A 21,935-nucleotide genomic window follows, 5' to 3' on the forward strand; every position below is an offset into this window, starting at 1 on the left:
CCAGGAAACCACTGAAAAAGTAAAAATTATGAGGGTAATTTTACTTTTAAAAGTAAAAATTATACTAACACAATGTCAGTATGAGAGTTTCAGAACTGTTTATATTGGTTGATACCAGAAAAAGTATTACAAAAGTACATTGATTTCTGACTCATGAATCATTAATCTCACTATCTGTTAAAGACTTCCCATGCGTAAGGTCTTACACACTAGACTTTTGAAGGAGTCTGGTTGTAAACCAATTATAATAAAAGCAGAATGATACAAGTGAAATAGAGATGCATAGACCATACTATGGGGCATTAGAAGAAGGAGCCATTAATCAGGACCAGAGAAATCTTTGCAAAGAAGATGCATTTAAAGTAGGTCTTAAAGGAGAAGAATTTTCAGAGAAAAATCGTTTGAGAAATTCATTGTTTGGTGATTCAGCTCAGTTTTACTCAAAACATATGCAAAGGGGAGAGCAGAGATCAGAGTGATCTAAGTGAACAAGCTATATTGTGTTCCTCATTTTTATGTTTATGTTGGGCAGAAAATTGTCATAGGGCAGAGAGTTGTGAGAAAAGGCATTTCCCCCAACTGTTTCATTTACAAGAAGCTGTAAAAAGAACCAGTATCAGGAAATTACCTCTTCTTTCATCGAGACTAGCTAAGGACTTGGTTTAATGGAAAGCACTCATTCAAGAGAAAAGGAAAGTAATTTCAGTTAAGATCATCTCCCATCTTACGTGACAACAGCAGAACATTGAAACCAAGCTGCAGAGCTGCAGACAGGAGACTGGTGGCTAGAACCTTGGTGTGAGTTTGACGGAAACAATACATTAACCTGGAGATACTATTAGAGAGAGACACAAGGCCCAGTTGTGCTTGGTTGTGGGAGAAGCTTATAATATGACTGCCCTATTGAGCAGTGGTCAGAGTTGACTTGAGTAAAAAGACTTTGTAATTTATCAGTTTCTAATAATACTCTGAACGGAGTAGTTATGTAGTTTTTATTTGTGGAGTGAAGAGTGTGATTTCCAGAGTCAAGAAATCTGGACTCACAACTGTGTGACTTGACATTTGGGAATCTCAGTTTCTTCATGAATAAAATAAACCAGTGTTAATACTAAGTAGGGTTGGTGAGAAGATCAAAGATGCAGCTATAGACAAACATGGTTTAAAACTGTTTAGGACTGTCACTCATGTCAGTTACTGCTCACGGGAGCAAATTCAAATCAACCAATAAACTACCAATCACATGGCATAGTTGGCCATGCAGCGGGAAAGCAGGGAGAAAAGCAAGAAGGTAATTATTCAGTTTTAAACTCAAATGGCTTAGATCAACTCTCTGTATAGTCTATACATAGATTCTCTCTCTGTAGTCTATATATATATACAGATTCTCCAAAACAGTGTTTTTCAAACTGTAGGTTTTAATTCATTATTGGGCCATGGAATCAATTTAGAGTTGTCACCAGGATTTTTTTCCACCTAATTAAACAGAAAGAGACAGAATAGGATAGCATACAATAGAAAATGTTTAACTGCATTTCATGTAGTGCAGGTATGAACTTATTGATGAAAATTTGCTATTGTTCTATGCCTATACACACTCACAAATATGTGCTTTAACGAGTGCTAGTTAGAAAGGTCAAATGTATTTCTTAAAATAGCTTGCAGTCAACATTTGAAAAACTTTGCTCTAGAGTGTCAATGTTGAATTACATTCTCAAATTTAATTTATAATTAAAATAATATGAAATATACTCTATCTCCTTCCCTTACATTTCTTATAAGCCTTACGTTCTACATTCTTGGCTTTCCACTGGACATATTCTCTGGGTTGTTTAGCTTTCATCTCAAACTGATATTTCTAAAACTGAACTCTCTCTACCTTCAAACCGTTTTATCCTGCTAAAATTTCTATTTCTATGTATTTACTATACTCTCAGTTAGTCTTGGTCAAGCCCTTAGTAATTTTCAGTTCTTGCCTCTCTCTTACCTCTTTCTCATCTTGAATCAGTGGGGATAAAGAGGTTATGGAACTAAAATTAATTAAGTACCTGGCATCTATCAGGCATCATGCCACTTGCTTTGTATGTGTTGCTTCATGTAATTCTCATAATATCCTTACAATGAAATGAAGCTCAAAGAGTTTGAGTAACCAGCCCAGTGTCACAGAGATTATATTTAAGTAGAGCAACTCTTTTAACGCTATCAGCCTAAGTCTATCTGACTTTAAATGCTTAAGCTCCCTGTTTAATCCTGCCACCCTCCCGAATGCACTCCCTTTGAAATTCTTTCTACAAGAGCTCAGGGTGATGTTAGAGTAGTTACAATCCAAAATAATAATCACTACATGATCTTTGGTTGCCATCAAGGTCTGTATTGCTGGAAAGGATTTCAGAGTTCTAAACGGTTATTTTGCAAAAACATAATTAAGACCTAGAGAGGTTAAATGACCCTCTCTTTTCATCTCTTTTACTAGACTCAGGAATTAGAACAAAGGGTGAAAAGATGAAAAATAGAATCCACAGGGCAAAAAAATAGAATCCCCAAGATGCTAGACTCTGAAATTGATTCCTTACCAAATCCTTAGATTCAGAAATTGCTTGAGATTTTCTTTTGAATCATCATGGTTCAATACACTTCCAAAAGGTCTTTACTGGCCAATGATGTGTGTGTTGTTTGTGTGGAGTTACTTCCTTCACGGAAAGAGAATAAAGTTGAGAGAGGCAGAAATCCTGTAGCTGGTCCCTCTAATAAGTTAAGGGATTCCAAGTATTAGGGAAACAGACTCACCGAGTCTTCTTTTTTCCTTCCCTTCCAACTCCAGCTGACCAGGCAAGGGCAGAATTCAAGACAGTTAGGCTCGAGATTGCAGAAGCAGTACGTGGACTGCACAGTTGTGTGCATGCACTTCATCCTTCCTCTTCAGTCCGCTGACTTATCAATCTATCTCAACTTTTGGGAGCTCCATTATGGTTTTAATTATGCTTTAAATTTGGCTCAGTCCATCCCCAGTAAAACCACTTTTACATTCCTAGAAATGTGCTTTTCATTTGCTGTTTTTGTTGAGAGTTAGGAGGTTCTTAGTTCAGGTTTCTTGCAGTTTTGCAGGCACTGCTTGGTAAGGGTGGCACTGAGCTTAAACAACCTTTCATACTGGGCTTCTAGTGTTCCTGGAATAGGCAAGAGTGGTATATCAAAAGTGTGACTCTTTATTATATATATTTTCTGTCACAACATTCTTGTTATGACAGAAATCACTTCAAAATGCAAAAGAGTTTTTGACTATTGATGAATTACCTGAGTTTTTAGATTAAAGGCATATACTATAAAGAGATGATTTTTGTAAACACCATCCTATATATATGTCAGACTAAGGTAAGAGTATAGTTCTTTTGTTTGTTTTGGTTTAAAATCACTCATCATTTCAGAAGACTAGACCACTAGTATGTGAGACCGTGAATAATCTTACTTGTCAGGTGTGAAGTGTCATTAATATCCTGAATTCAATGTTTGTTTATTTTTATTTAGAAGAAAACAACATTCCAAAATAAATGGAGAAACTGAACCCCCTTCCACATCATGTATGCTGTAGTCTTTCCTACCTTTGTACCTACACTTGTGCTAATCTCTGCCACCTCCTGTGTGGAATTGCCCCCTAGCCAGCTTTTCTTCTGTAAATAAGTTCCAGAGAGCCTTTGTCAAATCCTTAGGAACAAAAGTCCTATAATATGTTCTTCAGAATCGTTATGGGTTGATATGTTTCTGAGAACCCTCTATTGCTGTTTGAGTTATGTGAAAGCAATTCTTTCAAGAAAAGAGAATACAACAGTTAAAGTTCCCAGCTGCACCATGAAAATGTATTTTGCTGCACTAGCCCACACATATAGTCCAGCATTCTCAGAATTGTTGCACTTAAGTCCACATGGTTTAGTATTTAATTTTTCTCTACTTGTTTTGAATATTATTTTTATATCCACATCTAGATAAAAATCTGTATATACTTATTAAGCACCTACTATGTAAGGTACTGCTTGGCATTGTGGGAGATTAAAAAACAATGGAGAAATTGTCACTGACCTCACATTATCAACCCATCTATTCATCAGAATTGTTGAACATTTTCTTTGGGATATTGGCCCTGTGTTAGCTATTGGAGATCTTATATCAATGAAAAAGTCATTTGGTTGCAATTAACAGGAAACTTGACCAACTGGTGTTTAAACCAAGGGTCAGCAAACTTTTCTTGTGAAGGGCTAGATAGTAAATATTTCAGGCTTTTCCGTATGGTCTTTTTGTAACTACTCAATTCAGCTGTTGTAATGTAAAAGCAGCCATAAAAGATATGAAAATTTATGTTATTTTAGATACCTTATGTTAGATAAAAATATTTATATAGGGGCATAGCTATATTCCAATAATGCTTTATTTACAAAAATAAGAAGTTGGCCAGATTTGTCTCAGAACCATAGTTTGCTGGTTTACTAAACAGATAGTACTTTATTATTCTTATATAATAAGATGCCCAAAGATAACTGCTATTGGATTAGTGGCTCAATGATGTTAATGTGCCTGTTCCTGAAACTTTCTGGGCTTTTCCCTTGTGGCTGCAGGATGACTGCTGTCTTCCAGCTATTATGATGGCATTCGAGGTAGGAATAACAGGGATAGGAAAGCTAGGCCAGTAAAGAATATTGTTATTTAATAGAAGTTCTCACTGTAGACTTTCATGTCTCATGGGCCATAACTTGTAGATACAAGGAAGGCTGGCAACACAAGAATTTGCTTTTTCAATCTTTTATTGAGATGTGACAAGGGAGAAGAATTGCAAATGGCTTTGTGGGTAGCCAGTGTCTACCACAAATATAGTCATCAGGACAATTCTCATCCTTAGTGAGCTAGTGGTGGGGAAGAGGAAAAATAAATAGATAATTCTACAAATACGCTGCGTAATGAGAGGGGTCAGCATAGAGTCCTATACGAGCAGACAAAAAGGTCATAGCATAGTCTGTGGGGGGGTTAAGTTTTGGAGAATGTCAGGGAAATTGCCTAGAGTGCAGGGCATCTAATTTGAGCTGTCAGGGAGAAGAGAGGAATAGCATATAGATCAAAAATATTAAGTACCATAGTTATGGTGCAAAGAGCGAGCTATAAACATTCAGAAGGAAAAGAGTTCAGGTGGAATCTTAGGATAATTTTCTCATTTTACCTGAAAATTGATCAGATTATCAATGGGTAAAGATGGTGGGTGAAGAGGGTTTTCAAGTGTTGGGAGTATAGTGAGCTGGGATATGGAAGGAGAAAAGGAATTTGGGTGGACAAATAGGCCCAGCTTTTTCTGGTACACCAAGGGTCAGTTCTCCATTTGGAGAGCATAGCCAGTAATTGCTAAAGGGGAGGGAGCTGTGCACAGCTGTTATTTGTCAAACTATTCCAGCTGGCTGGGATCACTGGCTCCAGGTCCAGGCAGGGGAGGTCTGTTCACAAAACATAGTCAAGTTGGCACCCATTTGTGACATTGAGGTCAATAAAGCCAAGAAGGCTATTAAACAGGCAGGTAACATGGAAGGCAGAAGCCCAAGCAAGGTTAAAGCTGAGAGTGGATAAAGTATGAGGTACTTGTTATTGGCAGGGATAAGGGTAGATTCTAAGTTGTTCCAGTCCAGGGCCCAGGACTGGCCAATGGACCATGCTAAAAACTGCTATGTTAACCTGTGGGTTCCTTCCCAATTTATTGAGTCAAACATTTATCTTTTATAATAATAAAAGTAATAAATGCCCATTATGGAATGTCAGAGAAATTCTAGAAGAAGAAAATAAAGCAAAAAATAAAAACCAAAGATAATTTGCAGACACAAAAACCTATTGTGTCCTTTTTGCACAATTGTCTGCAGGTTTTGTCCATAATTATTTATCTAACATAAGCATTTTTCTTGATATTTAAAACTCTTCATAAACATAATTTTTAATAACTATATTCTGTTGCTTATTTAACTACTCCCCTAATGTTGAACATTCAGTTGTTTTCATATTTTCAGTAATTAACATATATAAAACTTCAATAAATATCATAATATACATTTGTATTTATATTTTTATGACTGTTTTAAAACATGGCCCCTAAATTCTTTGACAATTCTCCTATCTAGAGGCAGAGTCCAGCTTCCTCCCTTTGAATCTGGGCAGAAGGGACACTATGCCAGTTTCAGGGCCTAGGCCTTAAGAAGATGGCAACTTCTACTTCCTGTCTCAGGATTTTTGCTATTAGAACCCAACAGCCATGCTCTGAGGAAGCACAAGCAGCCTTGTGGAGAAGCGCATGTGGAGAGGAGCTGAGGACCTCAGCATCAGCTCCAGTGGAGAGCCCAGCTGATAGCTGGCTCCAACTTATCAGCCATAGGAGCGAACCATCTCAGAAGTGGATCTTTTCATTCAAGCTGCCCCTGCTAATGCTATGTGACGCTCAGATGAGTCTTCCCTGCAGAGCCCTGCCCAAATTATACATTTGTGAACTAAATATGTGATTACTATTTTTTTAAGCAACTAAGTTTTGGAGGATTTGTTATATGGCAACAAATTACTAGCACAATTTCTGATTGTTGTCATAGATTTCTAGAAAAGGAAAGACTGTGGTGTATAAGTCTCTTAAAGGCTTGATGCATATCTCCATCCAGACCTCTAGAAGGGGTGTGTGTTAATTTCCACTTCCATCATCAGTATATAAAAGTGTTTCACATTTGCCAGAATTGAATATTACATTAAAAACCACCTAAGTTTTGTTTTTGAATTTTAGCTTGTTTACTTATTTATTATAATGCTATTAGCTATTTACTGACTTTTGCATGAACTATTTTTCTTTTTGATTCGTGCAAACTCTTTAATAAAAGGACACTATCCTCTTGCTTATTGTATTTGTGACACTTTCCCCCCCAGCTTATTTGCATTTAAAACTTTTATCTTTTTAATTTTGCTTATAATTTTTATGTAAATGAATTTATTATTATATAATCCAGTTTATTGTTATTTTTCACCATGAAAGAACAAGCAGAGAAGATAATCCACACAGAATGACCAGAAATAATACCTGAGGATCCTGTAGAGATGTCCAGATTCGCAAAACAAAGCAATCTGCAGATACCATGTGTATAGGGGCAGGCAGTTATAAGCTGCTTTCCAGAGGCACCTGCCTGTGTCTGCAAGTGCCTCACTAGGGAAGGGCTAGTTCACTTGGGAAATATAAACAAATAAAACACTGCTGAAAACAAATGAAAAAAGCACAACATTGCTCAAGTCTATGGATTGATTATACTTCTAACAACAGATTATCACTTCCATAATATATCTCTTATGTAGTAGGGTATCTATGTAAAGCAAACACTACCTTCATATTTAGGAACTTGCAGTATAATGGGCTTTTCAGGTAATATATAAAATGAAATTTGACAAAGTCAGATGTTTATTTAAATTTTATATGTTTTTAAAAAATCATAAAATTATGGTGTAATGTTAAAATTCCCAAAGAAGAAAAGAAAATTATTCATTTCCATCACCCAGACATAATGCTATTAACATTGGTAAATTTACTTTTAGTCTTTTTTCCTATGCATTTTTAACATATTTGAATTAATTCTGGGCAAACAAGTATGTATCATGCACCTTTCACTTAATTTTAAATGAAAACATTTTCCTTTGCTATTTGAGACTATTCATAAGCATTTTAATGACTCCGTAGTGTAATATTGTATGCTAAATTTTTCTGTTTTTGTAGCACATTTAGCTTTTCTCCATTTTTGTCACTGTTACAGGAAATGCTGTAGTGAACATTCATGTGCTTTTTCCATGTTTATTACTTTTCCTTAGGTTAATTCCAAAAGCTGAATTTGTGGGGTCAGAGCATATGAACTTTAAGTCTCATAATGTGTATTGACAAATACAAATACTTACTTTTTCAGAAAGAAATCTTTTCTGTTTTCCATATATTTAATTTTGTCTGGTTCCATTTCTTTTTGGCTTAACAGCTTTAGGCTGATGTGCCGTTGCTAGCCCCAGAATTTATCAGAAGGCAGGAAGAGGGACAAGGATGGGTTTCAGATGAGCAATTAAGTTTAGAAATATGGAAGGGTTGAGACAGAGATTAAATTGCTCTTGAATATGTGGATGGTCAGGATGTGTGGAGCTGGGAGCTTGTTTAATGACCTCCCAAAGCTTCCTTATACAGGTAGTGATCTAGCTAAACTATACTATTATTGCATGGATTCTTCAGAGTCAACAAGAATTCTGCAGGGGAAAGAAACAAATGAGTCTGTGGGGCTTTCTTGCATGATGAATCAGCCCTTGCAGCGCCAGGCCTGCCTGGCTGAGGCTGATGGATGGGAAGCCTGCATCCCTGGGGCACCTGTGGGCAGACATGCAGGGTGGACGGGCAGCTGCAGATAATGCCTGCCTGCTCACAGGGTAAAATCCTCTTATGGGAGTCACTGAGGGGGCTGGGAGAAATTTATTTTAGGTAGGAATTTACTTTGTAACTTACATTGAATATTGAGGGAGTAGGGGCAGAATTTGGTAATTCTCATTTTCAAGTTCCCACTTTGCTTGGCAGAACATTCTTCTTTATTCAGAAATTCTCACCCTTCACCATGAGCCAGAATCACCCATGGAGCTTATTCAAATGCATACTCCAGGGACTTACCCTAGAGACTCTGATTTAGTGAGTAGGAGTTGGGGCCCAGGAATCTGCCCCTTTTGGCTGATGCTGATCGATACAAGTGGTGTAGAGACAGAAAAACCCTGTCATGGGGGTTGTGAGGGACAGCAAAATGCACACCCAAATTCCCCTTCTGGAAAGGAGTGTTGTTCCACCTGCTCTGGGAGTGCTGTCAGCAGACAGCCTTCAGCATTCAGCCCCACAAGGGCCTCCCCAGCCGCACAAAGCCTCCTGGCCCATATGCCACACACATGGTGACTGATCCAGGCAAGAATACAAAGGCCTGGCCAACTTGGCCCAAGGCAAGTCAAATCTGATGGGCTATTTTAGCTCCAGAGCACTTCATGGGGCCGGCTGAGGCTGGGGGCTTTGCTTCTCAGCTCAACTTCTTCCTTCCACCAACCCAGCTTCCTTTCTCCACCTTCTACCAGAGTTAATCCTGAGGCACTTTCTAATAAATTTCCTGCACATTAAATTTCATCTCACAGTCAGCTTCCCAGAGAACTTGATTTTACATAGGTGCTCTGCTGTCTTGTAAATCAAAAGAATAGGACAGAGGAGGAGAGGGCTGATTGGAATATATCCCCTCTGCTCTATTTGCAACCTCATCGATCCACCTGCCCCCAACCCAGCCACCACCAGCCTGCCTCTGCCATGCCACACAGCTGTACCCTTAACTTCTGCAACCCCCCCACCTTTTCGTTATCTGAGGTCTGTCCTTGGATCATTCAATTGTGGTTCAACAAACCTTTGTTAAATAGGTTTTAATTTTAATCAAGTTCTTTCTGTTGAAAAGTGTTACCATCTGGAAGAAATACGGAGAAGACGATATGATTTGTTCCAAATTCCCTCCTCTCTAGAGAGATCGTGGTATATAAATCTTTCTCTCTGAATTTGCAATATGGATCACAAAGTAAACTGTTTGAGGGTTTATTTGAGTTAATTCTTTTTTTTTTCTCCATCATCCATCCATCATCCCACCCACCATCCATCACCCAGGATACAGGATAGAACAATGATTAAGAGCAGAGACTTTAGTGTTAGGATGACCTGAATTTAAGTCCGTACTCTGCTACTTATGGAAAGTGATCTTGAGCACATTACTTAAGTCCCAGGTTCTACGTCTACAAAATAAGGATAATTACAGAACATAGTTCATTGAATTGACAGAGCAAATGTAAAATTACTTTTATTCTGACAAATACAAGTAAGGACTCAATGATAAGTGAGCTAATATTTATATAATATCTATTCTATACCAGGCACTTTTGATTTAAGCCTCACACAGTTCCATGAGACAGATACTCTTATTAACCCCACACTACAGATGAGGAAACTGAGGCACAGAGATACTAAATAACTTACAGTTTGCATAGCTAGTAAGTGGCAGAATTGAGATTCAAACCCAATTGATATTTATGTCAGTTATTAATAAATAATCAGTATTAATTATTATGGAATCACCATATTATTATTAATATGCAGAAAGCACCCATATTTTTCTCTTACCACCATCTTCCAGTGTTCTCAGAAATATTCCTAATTTGGAAAGTCAATGATGGAAGTTCATAGAAATAGAGAAAATAGTGGTTACCAGGGACTGGGGGTGGAGGTTGGGGAGATGTTGGTCAAAGGATACAAAACTTCAGTTGAGAAAAATAAGTTGAAGAGGTCTGTCATGCAACATGGTGACTATAGTAAATAATAATGTATTCTTGAAATCACGAAGAGTAGATTTTAAGTGTTCTCACCACAAAAAAATGATAAGTATGTGAGGTAACGTGTATATTAATTAGCTCAATTTAGACATTCCACAGCGTGTGCGTACTTCAGAACAACATGTTATACATGATAAATAGGTGCAATTTTTATTTGTCAATTTAAATAAATAAATAATTCCGAGGCCCTATACAGTGATATCCATTTTTAGGGAGGAACACAACTCTTATCCTGTTTCCAGGATTATTGGACATGGGTCATACGCCAAAGGTCTTCATTCATATTACCCAAATTATTATACTTCTCCTTTCTCTTCAGGTAAGGTCATCATTCCAAGAACATATACGATTGGTTTTTCACAGGGCTGTTCATGTTTCTCCAAAGCTGCATCCTTTTGGACACAGGTTGCTTTCTGGATGCTATTTGTAATTGTTCTCCCATCCAACGTCTAAACATTCCTGGGAAGTTGGGGACTGATTGGAGTCCCAGCAGTGCTCATAACAAAAACAGACTTTAGAACTCCTTAGCTGGCTGCTCTTGGTTTATGTTTTTATTCTCTTAGCCTGTGTCCTTATTTACACCAGGCCTGCCTGGAAAAAAGGGAAAAAGCCAAGTTCTGAAGCAAAACGTTGGAAATGAGATAAATTCCAGCTGCTTCAGCAAAAGGAAGCAGCTGTATTCATGCAAAGTAAAGGATAAAAACTGGATTACCCTCCCCTGCTCAAGACCAAAAGAGCTTCAAGATGTTTGGGACAAAAATGGAATTATTTCTTTGGTTTTAATTTCAGTTTAGCTTAAGGAATCTTCTAAAATGTAGATATTTTAACTTTTTTTGTTGTTGTTAGAACCATTTTAATATTATTACACATATCTGCCAAATCCGGGAAGAAAAGTTTTATGCATATATAACTTTTCCAGTTAACATCTGCAAGCATAAACAACAATGATCTTAGTTTAGAAATTCAGCAGGGTCAGAGCAATTGACTGATGTCTCTTTACAGCTGGGCTTACCAACAGTAAATTACAGATGAATTAGTGTCCTTCTGTTTCTCTTCTCTCATCCTCCGTGTCCAGAGGCATTTTGTAGTAAAGTTTCAGTGCAGCTCGCCTCCAGCCAAAGGTAACATTTTTAGATCCCAGTACTCAGTTGTGCTGAATTTTGCTTATAATTATAACCCATTTAATCACAGAAGAACCCCTGCAGAGGTGGAGTTCAAGGTTGCATACAATAACAGATCACAGTTTTGAAGTCTAGCACAGATTAAAAACCACAGATGCACCTTTTATAAGACACACACTATTTGTCTCTTAAACTACATATCGACTCCTTATGAACAGTATTTTTTAAAGTAGCACATCACACTGTCCTGAAAAGTTTTTAGTAACAACTATTCGTTGGTCACAAAATGTGAATGAGCTTGAGATACTATTCATTCCTAAGGCTCGACCAAGGATTGGTTAAAACATTGGAACACCTCTGCCGAAGAAGCCTGTGACCTTCCCTCCCTGCCCTCACAACTTAGTTTTGTTTGATTTTGTTTGTTTTTGATGGTGCTTGGTTGCACATGGCTAGACTGGCTTTGATCACTTTGCAAATCAGGAAAACAGATTGTCTAAAACGATGACGGAATACTAAGTAGATCGGTTGGTCTGTTTCAGGTTGCTGGTTGGTAGGCACCTTGAAGGCCCTTCATTTTTCCTTCTAGGCCTCCCAGAACTTTGATCAGATGAATCTGAACATCATCCCAATCTAAACCTTTTAGCCAATGCCTAACTAACACTGGAATGTCCAGCCCAGTATACTTAAAAATCACCCACAAAAATAGGTTCTACAGGTCTTCACAATACCTGGCATTTGCACAAGGATGTCTGATCTTTAAAATCCAAGCAGTCAGCATTGAAGTTAAGCTTTTAGGAGGCAGTTTCGTTCTTATAATCCAAGCAATTAGTAGTTGAGTTAAAACCTAAACTTGAAGCTCCATGTCCCTGGGTGGAAAGAGAAGCTAGGGACTGATTGAGGTGGCTGGTGACTGCATTGGTACTAATGGGACAGAGTATGGCTCTTGGTCCAGGAAGCTGGTGGTGCATAGGGGTCAGATAAGATCCACAGCCCATTCCCCCAAATTAGGAAGTTGAGCAGCATATCCTTGACTATAATTTTAAGCCTGAGTATAGGTCATGGGATAGGAGCTCTGAATGCAGGAAAAGGAGGTGGACAAAGGACGTGACAGTGGAGTGATGGATGTTGGACTCCAGACAGACACAGAAGCACTGCTGCTGGCAATGGTTGGGACTGAGGTGCTAGAGGGGGAGTGAATGGGCTACTTGTTCCACTCTCTGAACTCACTTCCCAATCTGGAGATGTCTTCTGTTGTTGCTGCTGTTGTCAGTGGCATGTGGCTCTTTGATTATTATTATTATTATTATTTTAAATCTGTAAATGTGCTCAAGCTTTTCTTTTATTTTTCTCAGTTTTGTTTATATTTTTGTGGGTTACAGTGTGTTGTTTCAATACATGCATATACTGCATAATTAATCACTTAGCTTAGATAGCATAGTTTTGTACCCATTAGTCCAGCCCTCCTCCTCCTCGCCCTTACCACTTCCATCCCCTCCCAGCCTCTGGTAACCATTATTCTACTCTCTACTTCTATGAGAACCACTTTTTTTTTTTTTTTTTTTTAGATTATACATATGAGTGAGATCATGCAGTATGTGTCTTTCTGTGCCTGATTTACTTCACTTAACATGATGGTTTCCAGTTCCATTCATATTGCTGAAAATGATAGGATATCATTTTTTTTAATAGCTGAATAGCATTCCATCATAGTTTTTTTTAATCCATTCATCTGTAGATGGACATTTAGGTTGATTCCATCTCTTGGCTGTTGTGAATAGTGCTGGGATGAACATGGGAGGGCAGGTGTCTTTTTGATAATTGATTTCGTTTCCTTTGTGTATATACCCAGTAGTGGTATGGCTGTATCATAAGGGAGATCTATCTTTAGTTCCCTGAGGAACCTCCATACTATTTTCCACAATGGCAGTACCAATTTACATTCCCATCAATAATGTAGGAGGGTTCCCTTTTGTCCACATCCTCATCAGCATTTGTTATGTTCTGGATTGTTGATAATAGCCATACTAATTGGGGTGAGATGGTATCTCACTGTGGCTTTAATTTCCACTTCCCTCATGGTTAGTGATTTTGAACATTTTTATATACTTGTTGGCCATTTGTATATCTTCTTTTGAGAAATATCTATTCAGAGTCTCTGCTCATTTTTAAATTGGATTATTATTAATTTTTTTGGTGTTGAATTGTTTGTATATAATATTCTTATATATTCTGGATATTAGCCCCTTTGATGTGTAGTTTGCACACATTTTCTCCCTTCTGTAGATTGTCTCTTCACTTTGTGATAGTGTCCCTTGCTGTGCAGAAGCTTTTTAGTTTGATGTAGTCCCATTTGTCTATTTTTGCTTTTGTCACTTGTGCCTTTGTGATCTCATTCAAAAAAGCGCTGCCCATTCCCATTTTGTATAGAGTTTCCTCTATGTTTCTCCTAATAGTTTCATAGTTTTGTGTTAAATTTAGGCCTTTAACACATGTTGAGTTGACTTTTGTGTGTGGTGAGATAGGGGTCTAGTATCAGTCTTCTGCATGTGGATATCCAGTTTTCCCAGCACCACTTATTGAACAGGCTGTCCTTTCCTCACTATGTATTCTCAGCACCTTTGTTGAAAATCAGTTGGCTGGAAGTATGTGGGTTTATTTCTGGGATCTCTATTCTGTCCCATTGATCTATTTGTCTATTTTTATGTCAGTATCATGTTGTTTTGGTTACTATAGCTTTATAGTGTATTTTGAAATCAGGAGGTGTGATGCTTTCAAGTTTGTTCTTTTTTATTCAAGACTTCTTTAGCTATATAGGGTCTTTTGTGGTTCCATACAAAATTTAAGACCTTTTTTCCATGTGTGAAGAATGTCATTGGCATTTTGATAGGGATTGCATTGAATATGTAGAATGCTTTGGATTATATGGACACTTTGATGATGTTAATTTTTCCAACCCATGAACATGAGATATCTTTCCATTTATTTTTGTTCTCTTCACAATTTTTTCACCAATGTTTTATACTTTTCATTGCAGAGGTCTTTCACTTCCTTGGTTAAATTTACTCCTAGATATTTCATTTTTTTGGTAGCTATTGTGAATAGGATTACTTTGTTGATTTCTTCTTTAGCTATGTTTTAGCTTCTTTAGCTATTGGTGCATAGAAAGGCTATTGATTTTTGTGTGTTGATTTTTGTATCCTGCCACTATACTGAATTCATTTATTAGTTCTAGTAATTTTTAAAGAACTGGAGTGTTTAGGGTTTTCTGTGTGTATGATCACATCATCTCATCTGCAAATAGGAATAGTTTGACTTCCTCCTTTCCAATTTGGATGCTCCTTATTGCTTTCTCTTGCCTTATTGTGCTGGTTAGAACTTCCAGTATTATGGTGAGTAAGAGTGGGGAAAGTGGACATCTTTGTATTATTTCATATCTTAGAGGAAAATCTTCTAATTTCTGTCCATTCAATATGATATTAACTGTGGGTTTGTCATAGATAGCCTTTACTGTGTTGAGGTATGATCCCTCTATACCTAATTGGTTGAGTGTTTATGTCATAAAGAGGTGTTGGATTTTATCACATGCTTTTTCTGCATCTATTGAACTGATCATATGGTTTTTGTCCTTCCTTCTGTTGACATGATATATCACACTTATTGATTTGTGTATGTTGATCCATCCTTACATCCCTGGGATAAATCCCACTTGATCATGGTGAATGATCTTTTTAATGTGTTGTTGGATTCTGTCTGCTAGTATTTTGTTGAGAATCTTCACATCTGTGTTCATTATGGATATTGGTCTGTAGTCGTTTTTTAGTTGCATCTTTTTCCAGTTTTGGTATAAGGTTAATGTTGGCCTCCTAGGATGAATTTGGAATATTCCCTCCTCTTCAACTTTTTGGAAGAGTTTAAGAAGAATTTTTATTTGTTCTTCTTTAAATGTTTGGTAGAATTTAAAAGTAAAGCCATTTGGTCCTGAGATTTTCACTGTTGGGAGACATTTTATTACTGCTTCAATCTCATTACTCATTTTTGCTCTTCTTAGGTTTCCTAGTTTGTCATGATTCAACTTTGGTAAGTTGTATGTGTCCAGGAATTTATCCATTTCTTCTCAGTTTTCCAGTTTGTTTGCATATAGTTGTTCAAGGTAGTCTCTCATAATTCAGTAATTCTCTCATACAACAGTAATACAGAAATACAAAGAATTATAAGACTACCATGAACAACTATATGCCTTCTTTTACTGATTTTATTTATTTGAGTCTTCTCTCTTCTTTTCTTTGTCTAGCTAAAAGTTTATTGATTATTTTATCTTTTCAAAAAACAACTCTTTGTCGCATTGATCTTTTCTACTGTTTTTTAAAAAATCTCTAATTCATTTATTTCTGTCCTATTCTTTGTCATTATTTTCCTTCTATTGATTTTGGGTTTAGTTTGCTATTGTTTTCCTAGTTCCTTGAGGTGTAATGTTAGGTTGTTTATTCGAAGTCTCTTCTTTTCTGATGTAGGCATTTACTGCTATAAACTTCCTTCTTAGAACTGCTTTTGCTGTATCCCATAGGTTCTGATATGTTGTGTTATCATATTCGTCTGGAGGAATTTTTAATTTTCTTCTTGATTTCTTCTTTGACCCATTCATTATTTAGGAGTATGCTGTTTAATTTCCATGTATTTGTATAGTTTCTATTGTCCCTTTTATTGTTGATTTCCAGTTTTTTTTTAAAAATTTTATTTTGTCGATATACATTGTGGCTGATTATTGCTCCCCATCACCAAAACCTCCCTCCCTTCTCCCTCCCCCCCTCCCCCCAACAATGTCCTTTCTGTTTGCTTGTCGTATCAACTTCAAATAATTGTAGTTGTTATATCTTCTTCCCCCACCCCCGGTTTGTGTGTGTGCGTGTGTGTGTGTGTGTGTGTGTGTGTGTGTGTGTGTGTGTGTGTGTGTGAATTTATATATTAATTTTTAGCTCCCTCCAATAAGTGAGAACATGTGGTATTTCTCTTTCTGTGCTTGACTTGTTTCACTTAATATAATTCTCTCAAGGTCCATCCATGTTGTTGCAAATGGCAGTATTTCATTCGTTTTTATAGCTGAGTAGTATTCCATTGTGTAGATGTACCACATTTTCCGTATCCACTCATCCGATGATGGGCATTTGGGCTGGTTCCAACTCTTGGCTATTGTAAAGAGTGCTGCGATAAACATTGGGAAACAGGTGTACCTTCGACTTGATGATTTCCATTCCTCTGGGTATATTCCCAACAGTGGGATAGCTGGGTTGTATGGTAGATCTATCTGCAATTGTTTGAGGAACCTCCATACCATTTTCCATAGAGGCTGCACCATTTTGCAGTCCCACCAACAATGTATGAGAGTTCCTTTTTCTCCGCAGCCTCGCCAGCATTTATCGTTGAGAGTCTTTTGGATTTTAGCCATCCTAACTGGGGTTAGATGGTATCTCAATGTGGTTTTGATTTGCATTTCCCAGATGCTGAGTGATGTTGAGCACTTTTTCATATGTTTGTTAGCCATTTGTATATCTTCCTTAGAGAAATGCCTACTTAGCTCTTTTGCCCATTTTTTAATTGGGTTGCTTATTTTCTTCTTGTACAGTTGTTTGAGTTCCTTATATATTCTGGATATTAATCCTTTGTCAGATATATATTTTGCAAATATTTTCTCCCACTCTGTTGGTTGTATTTTAACTCTTTTAATTGTTTCTTTTGCTGTGCAGAAGCTTTTTAGTTTGATATAATCCCATTTGTTTATTTTTCCTTTGGTTGCCCGTGCTTTTGGGGTCGTATTCATGAAGTCTGTTCCCAGTCCTATTTCCTGAAGTGTTTCTCCTATGTTTTCTTTAAGAAGTTTTATTGTTTCAGGGTGTATATTTAAATCCTTAATCCATTTTGAGTTGATTTTAGTATACGGTGAGAGGTATGGATCTAGTTTCATTCTCCTGCATATGGATATCCAGTTATCCCAGCACCATTTGCTGAAGAGGCAGTCCCTTTGCCACTGAATAGGCTTGGTGCCTTTGTCAAAGATCAGCTGACAGTAAGTGTGTGGGTTGATTTCTGGATTCTCTATTCTATTCCATTGGTCAGTGTGTCTGTTTTTATGCCAGTACCATACTGTTTTGGTTATTATAGCTTTGTAGTATAGCTTAAAGTCAGGTAGTGTTATGCCTCCAGCTTTATTTTTTTTGCTCAGCATTGCTTTGGCTATGCGTGGTCTTTTATTGTTCCATATAAATGTCTGGATAGTTTTTTCCATTTCTGAGAAAAATGTCTTTGGAATTTTGATGGGGATTGCATTGAATTTGTATATCACTTTGGGTAGTATGGACATTTTCACTATGTTTATTCTTCCAATCCAAGAGCATGGGATATCTTTCCATCTTCTTGTGTCCTCTCTAATTTCTCTCAGCAGTGGTTTGTAGTTCTCATTATAGAGATTTTTCACCTCCTTGGTTAACTCAATTCCTAAGTATTTTATTTTTTTGGTGGCTATTGTAAATGGGCAGGCTTTCTTGATTTCTCCTTCTGCATGTTCACTATTGGAGAAAAGAAATGCTACTGATTTTTGTGTGTTGATTTTGTATCCTGCTACTGTGCTGAAATCATTTATCAATTCCAAGAGTTTTTTTGTAGAAGTTTTAGGCTGTTCGATATATAGGATCATGTCATCTGCAAACAGGGACAGTTTGACTTCATCTTTTCCAATCTGAATGCCCTTTATTTCCTTCTCTTCTCTGATTGCTCTGGCTAGTACTTCCAACACTATGTTGAATAGGAGTGGTGAGAGTGGGCATCCTTGTCTAGTTCCTGTTCTTAAAGGAAAAGCTTTCAGCTTTTCCCCATTCAGGATGATATTGGCTGTGGGTTTGGCATATATGGCTTTAATTATGTTGAGATACTTTCCCTCTATACCTAACTTATAGAGGGTCTTTGTCATGAATGAGTGCTGAACTTTATCAAATGCTTTTTCAGCATCTATAGAGATGATCATATGGTCCTTGTGTTTGAGTTTATTAATATTGTGTATCACATTTATTGATTTGCGTATGTTGAACCAACCTTGCATCCCTGGGATGAATCCCACTTGATCGTGATGAATAATTTTTCGTATGTGTTGCTGTATTCTGTTTGCTAGTAATTTAGTGAGGATTTTTGCATCTATATTCATCAAGGATATCGGCCTGTAGTTTTCTTTTTTGGTTATATCTTTACCTGGTTTTGGTATCAGGATGATATTTGCTTCATAGAATGAGTTTGGGAGATTTGCGTCCGTTTCAATCTTTTGGAATAGTTTGTAAAGAATCGGTGTCAATTCCTGTTTGAATGTTTGGTAAAATTCTGCTGTGAATCCATCTGGTCCTGGGCTTTTCTTTGTTGGGAGCCGTCTGATAACAGCTTCAATCTCCTTTATTGTTATTGGTTTGTTCAAATTTTCTGCGTCTTAATGGTTCAGTTTTGGAAGCTTGTGTGTGTCTAGAAATTTAGTTGATATGATCTCAATATTTTAAAATCTGTTGAGGCTTGTTTTGTAACCTAACATATGGTCTATTCTAGAGAATGTTCCATGTGCTGCTGAGAAGAATGTGTATTCTGCAGCTATTAGATAAAATGCTCTATATATGTCTGTTCAATCCAATCAACCTAGGGTAGAGATTAATTCTAATGTTTTCTGGTTAATTTTCTGTCTCGATGATCTGTCCTTTGCTGAAAGTGGGATGTTAAAGTTCCCAACTATTATTGTATTGGAGTCTGTTTCTTCCATTAGGTCTAATAATAATTGCTTTATATAACTGGGTACGCTATAGTTAGGTGCATATATATTTAGAATTGTTATATCCTCATGTTGAATTAATCCCTTTATATAATGACCTTCCTTATGTTTATTTATTTGTTTGTTTGTTTGTTTTACTTTCCTTGGCTTGAAGTCTATTTTATTGAAGTATAGCTACTCCTGCTTTTGGTCTCCATTTGCATGAAATGTTTTTTTTCATCCCTTCATTTTCACTCAGTGTGTGTCTTTATAGGTGGAGTGAATTTCTTATAGACAGCATATCATTGGTTCTTGTTTTGTAATCCATTGGGCCACTCTGTGTCTTTTAATTGGGTCATTTAATCCATTTATGTTTAGAGTTATTATTGATATATAGGGACTTGTTATTGCCATTTTGTTATTTTTTTCTCATTGTTTTGTTAATCCTTTTTCTTTTTTCTGATCTTACTGTCTTTGTGATTGAGTGGTTTTCTGTAGCAGTGTATTTTGATTTCTCATTATTTTTCGAATGTCTCATACGTTTTTGCGTTATGGTTACCATGAGGCTTACAAAAAACATGTTACGGTTATAACAGGTTATTTTCCACTAATAACAGTCCTGAAGCATTTGGGGCTCCCGACATTATGAGTGGTCTGTTCTTTGTCTCTGCATATCTTCTCCCACCTTCATGAACTCCATGTGTTCTCCTTCTGTTTCCCTGAGCTCCAGTGGTCCTAGGTTAGCAGTCTTTGCTTTTTAATAGTGGCAAATTGATTGGTTGTGGGAGAGAGTGATGCTGGCGACCATCTGTTCCACCATCTTGATCAGATATTGAACCATCTCTTCAATTCTTAGACTATATCTGCACCCTGGACTTGGGAACATCATTTTTCTGTGTTGCCTCCTCCCTCATGAAGATGTCTGGGTACCAGGTCTTGGCAATCAGCACTTCCAGAACATCTAGCTGCTCTGTGGTGGAAGTTGTCCTCCTCCAGCACTGTTTCTGGGGGGGTGGCTGGTTAAGCCACAGAGGTGTGCAGCACGTCTATACCTGAAGTGATCAGACTCAGCCCACTGACTGTGTGAGATGATTTATTAAGGTAAGACATCATGGTAAGGTTGTTTGGAAGCACAAAGTCAGTCCAAATCAGGGGGACACAGCCAGAAGTCCTCGATTAAACTGGGGTGGACAGGTTTAGGGTCCTTGGTGGGTGGGTTTGGAGAGGTGGAATTTATAGCCACATGGGAGGTTACAAAAAAAAATCAAATTGTCCTTCAAAATTACAAATATACACCTATCCTTCTTTTCCTCTCCTTCCTTTATTCCTTAGATATTTTAACTTTATCTTTCTACAGAACCAGGATAAGATTGTCTTTTTGAAAAGTAACCTTTAAAAGTGTGTGTGTGTGTGTGTGGGGGGGGTTTAGTAAGAAATTGGTAAGGGGCCACAAGAAACAATTACATTTTTAATGTTAAATATACTAATTATCCTGATATGAGCATCACACATTGCACGTACGTATTTATATTCTATGCTGTACCCCACAGATATGTACAATCAATTAAGCTTCAATAAAAAAAAGAAAATAATTGTGTGGAGAGAAGAGGAGATAAAGGCAGTGGACAATTTTCATCTTTTAATTAGAAGCATAAAATGTTTTATGTACCTCATCACCATCATCATCACTATCACCATTACCATCATCACAATCAACAACTACTAGATGCAAAAGTTTACCATATGTCAGTCACTGGGATGTACAGATTACTACTGTATTTCTCCACACATGAGTATCAATCAGCACCTCTAATGTCTGACCCAACATTGTTCAGTATAACTCTTTGTTTTTCTTTTATTGACTCTCAGTTAGTCACCAGTTGATTTTTAATTAATTCTTGCATTCACTCAAGCATTAATCTATCCATACATCTATTAAAGAGTTGTTGAACGTCTAATATGAACTAGGCACTATACTATGTGCTCACAGCCTAGTGGAGGAGATGGGCTTATTCACAGCACTTAATCACAGTGCAAAGCAATGCCTGCTTTAATGAGGTGCTCTTAGAAAGGAGAAAGCAGTCATTGCTGCTTAGGAGAAGGTTTCATGGGCATCAGAGACACCTCATTGGAGAGGAGAAGGAGATGCTAAATGTGTCTTGAATGAGCAGAGGTTTTCTAGCTTTTGCTTAGAGCTTTATTCCCCCACTGTGCTCCTCGAACTCTGTGCTCCTTATTTGTGCCTTGAACACTGCTCAGACATGTCGTGGAGCATCTGCCCAGCCCACATACACAGCAGCAGGTCACATTTATATGACATGGCCCCACCTTCTCATTGCAGTTGATTGGACCAGGGTGAATCTCTACCTTAGCTGCATCAGTAAGATTCTCTCTTTCTTTAGGTTTTTAGTTAACAGACGTAGACACTATTGTTGGGGGATAGTGGGTTCTGGGGCTAAAAAATTAAGAACAAAATAATTTCGGGCTAACTTTTCCCCGTCTGCATAAATTATTCTAGTTAAGATGGGCCTTGGGAAAATGTAGTTTGATCCAAATAAATTGAACAATGAATTGATCACAGAGTTCTAAGATAACAAATATGGGATCAGGTGTGGGAGTAGGGAAAA

At 37.3% G+C, this 21,935-nt stretch overlaps 1 pseudogene; it reads right to left on the reverse strand.

Moving 5' to 3' along the window:
• Positions 1 to 12,253: 12,253 nt before the first annotated feature.
• Positions 12,254 to 20,421, reverse strand: LOC134363335 (homeobox protein OTX2-like; annotated as a pseudogene).
• Between the last annotated feature and the right edge of the window lie 1,514 nt (positions 20,422 to 21,935).

The sequence above is a fragment of the Cynocephalus volans genome, chromosome 14 (genome assembly GCF_027409185.1).
Source record: "Cynocephalus volans isolate mCynVol1 chromosome 14, mCynVol1.pri, whole genome shotgun sequence".
NCBI lineage: Eukaryota > Metazoa > Chordata > Mammalia > Dermoptera > Cynocephalidae > Cynocephalus > Cynocephalus volans.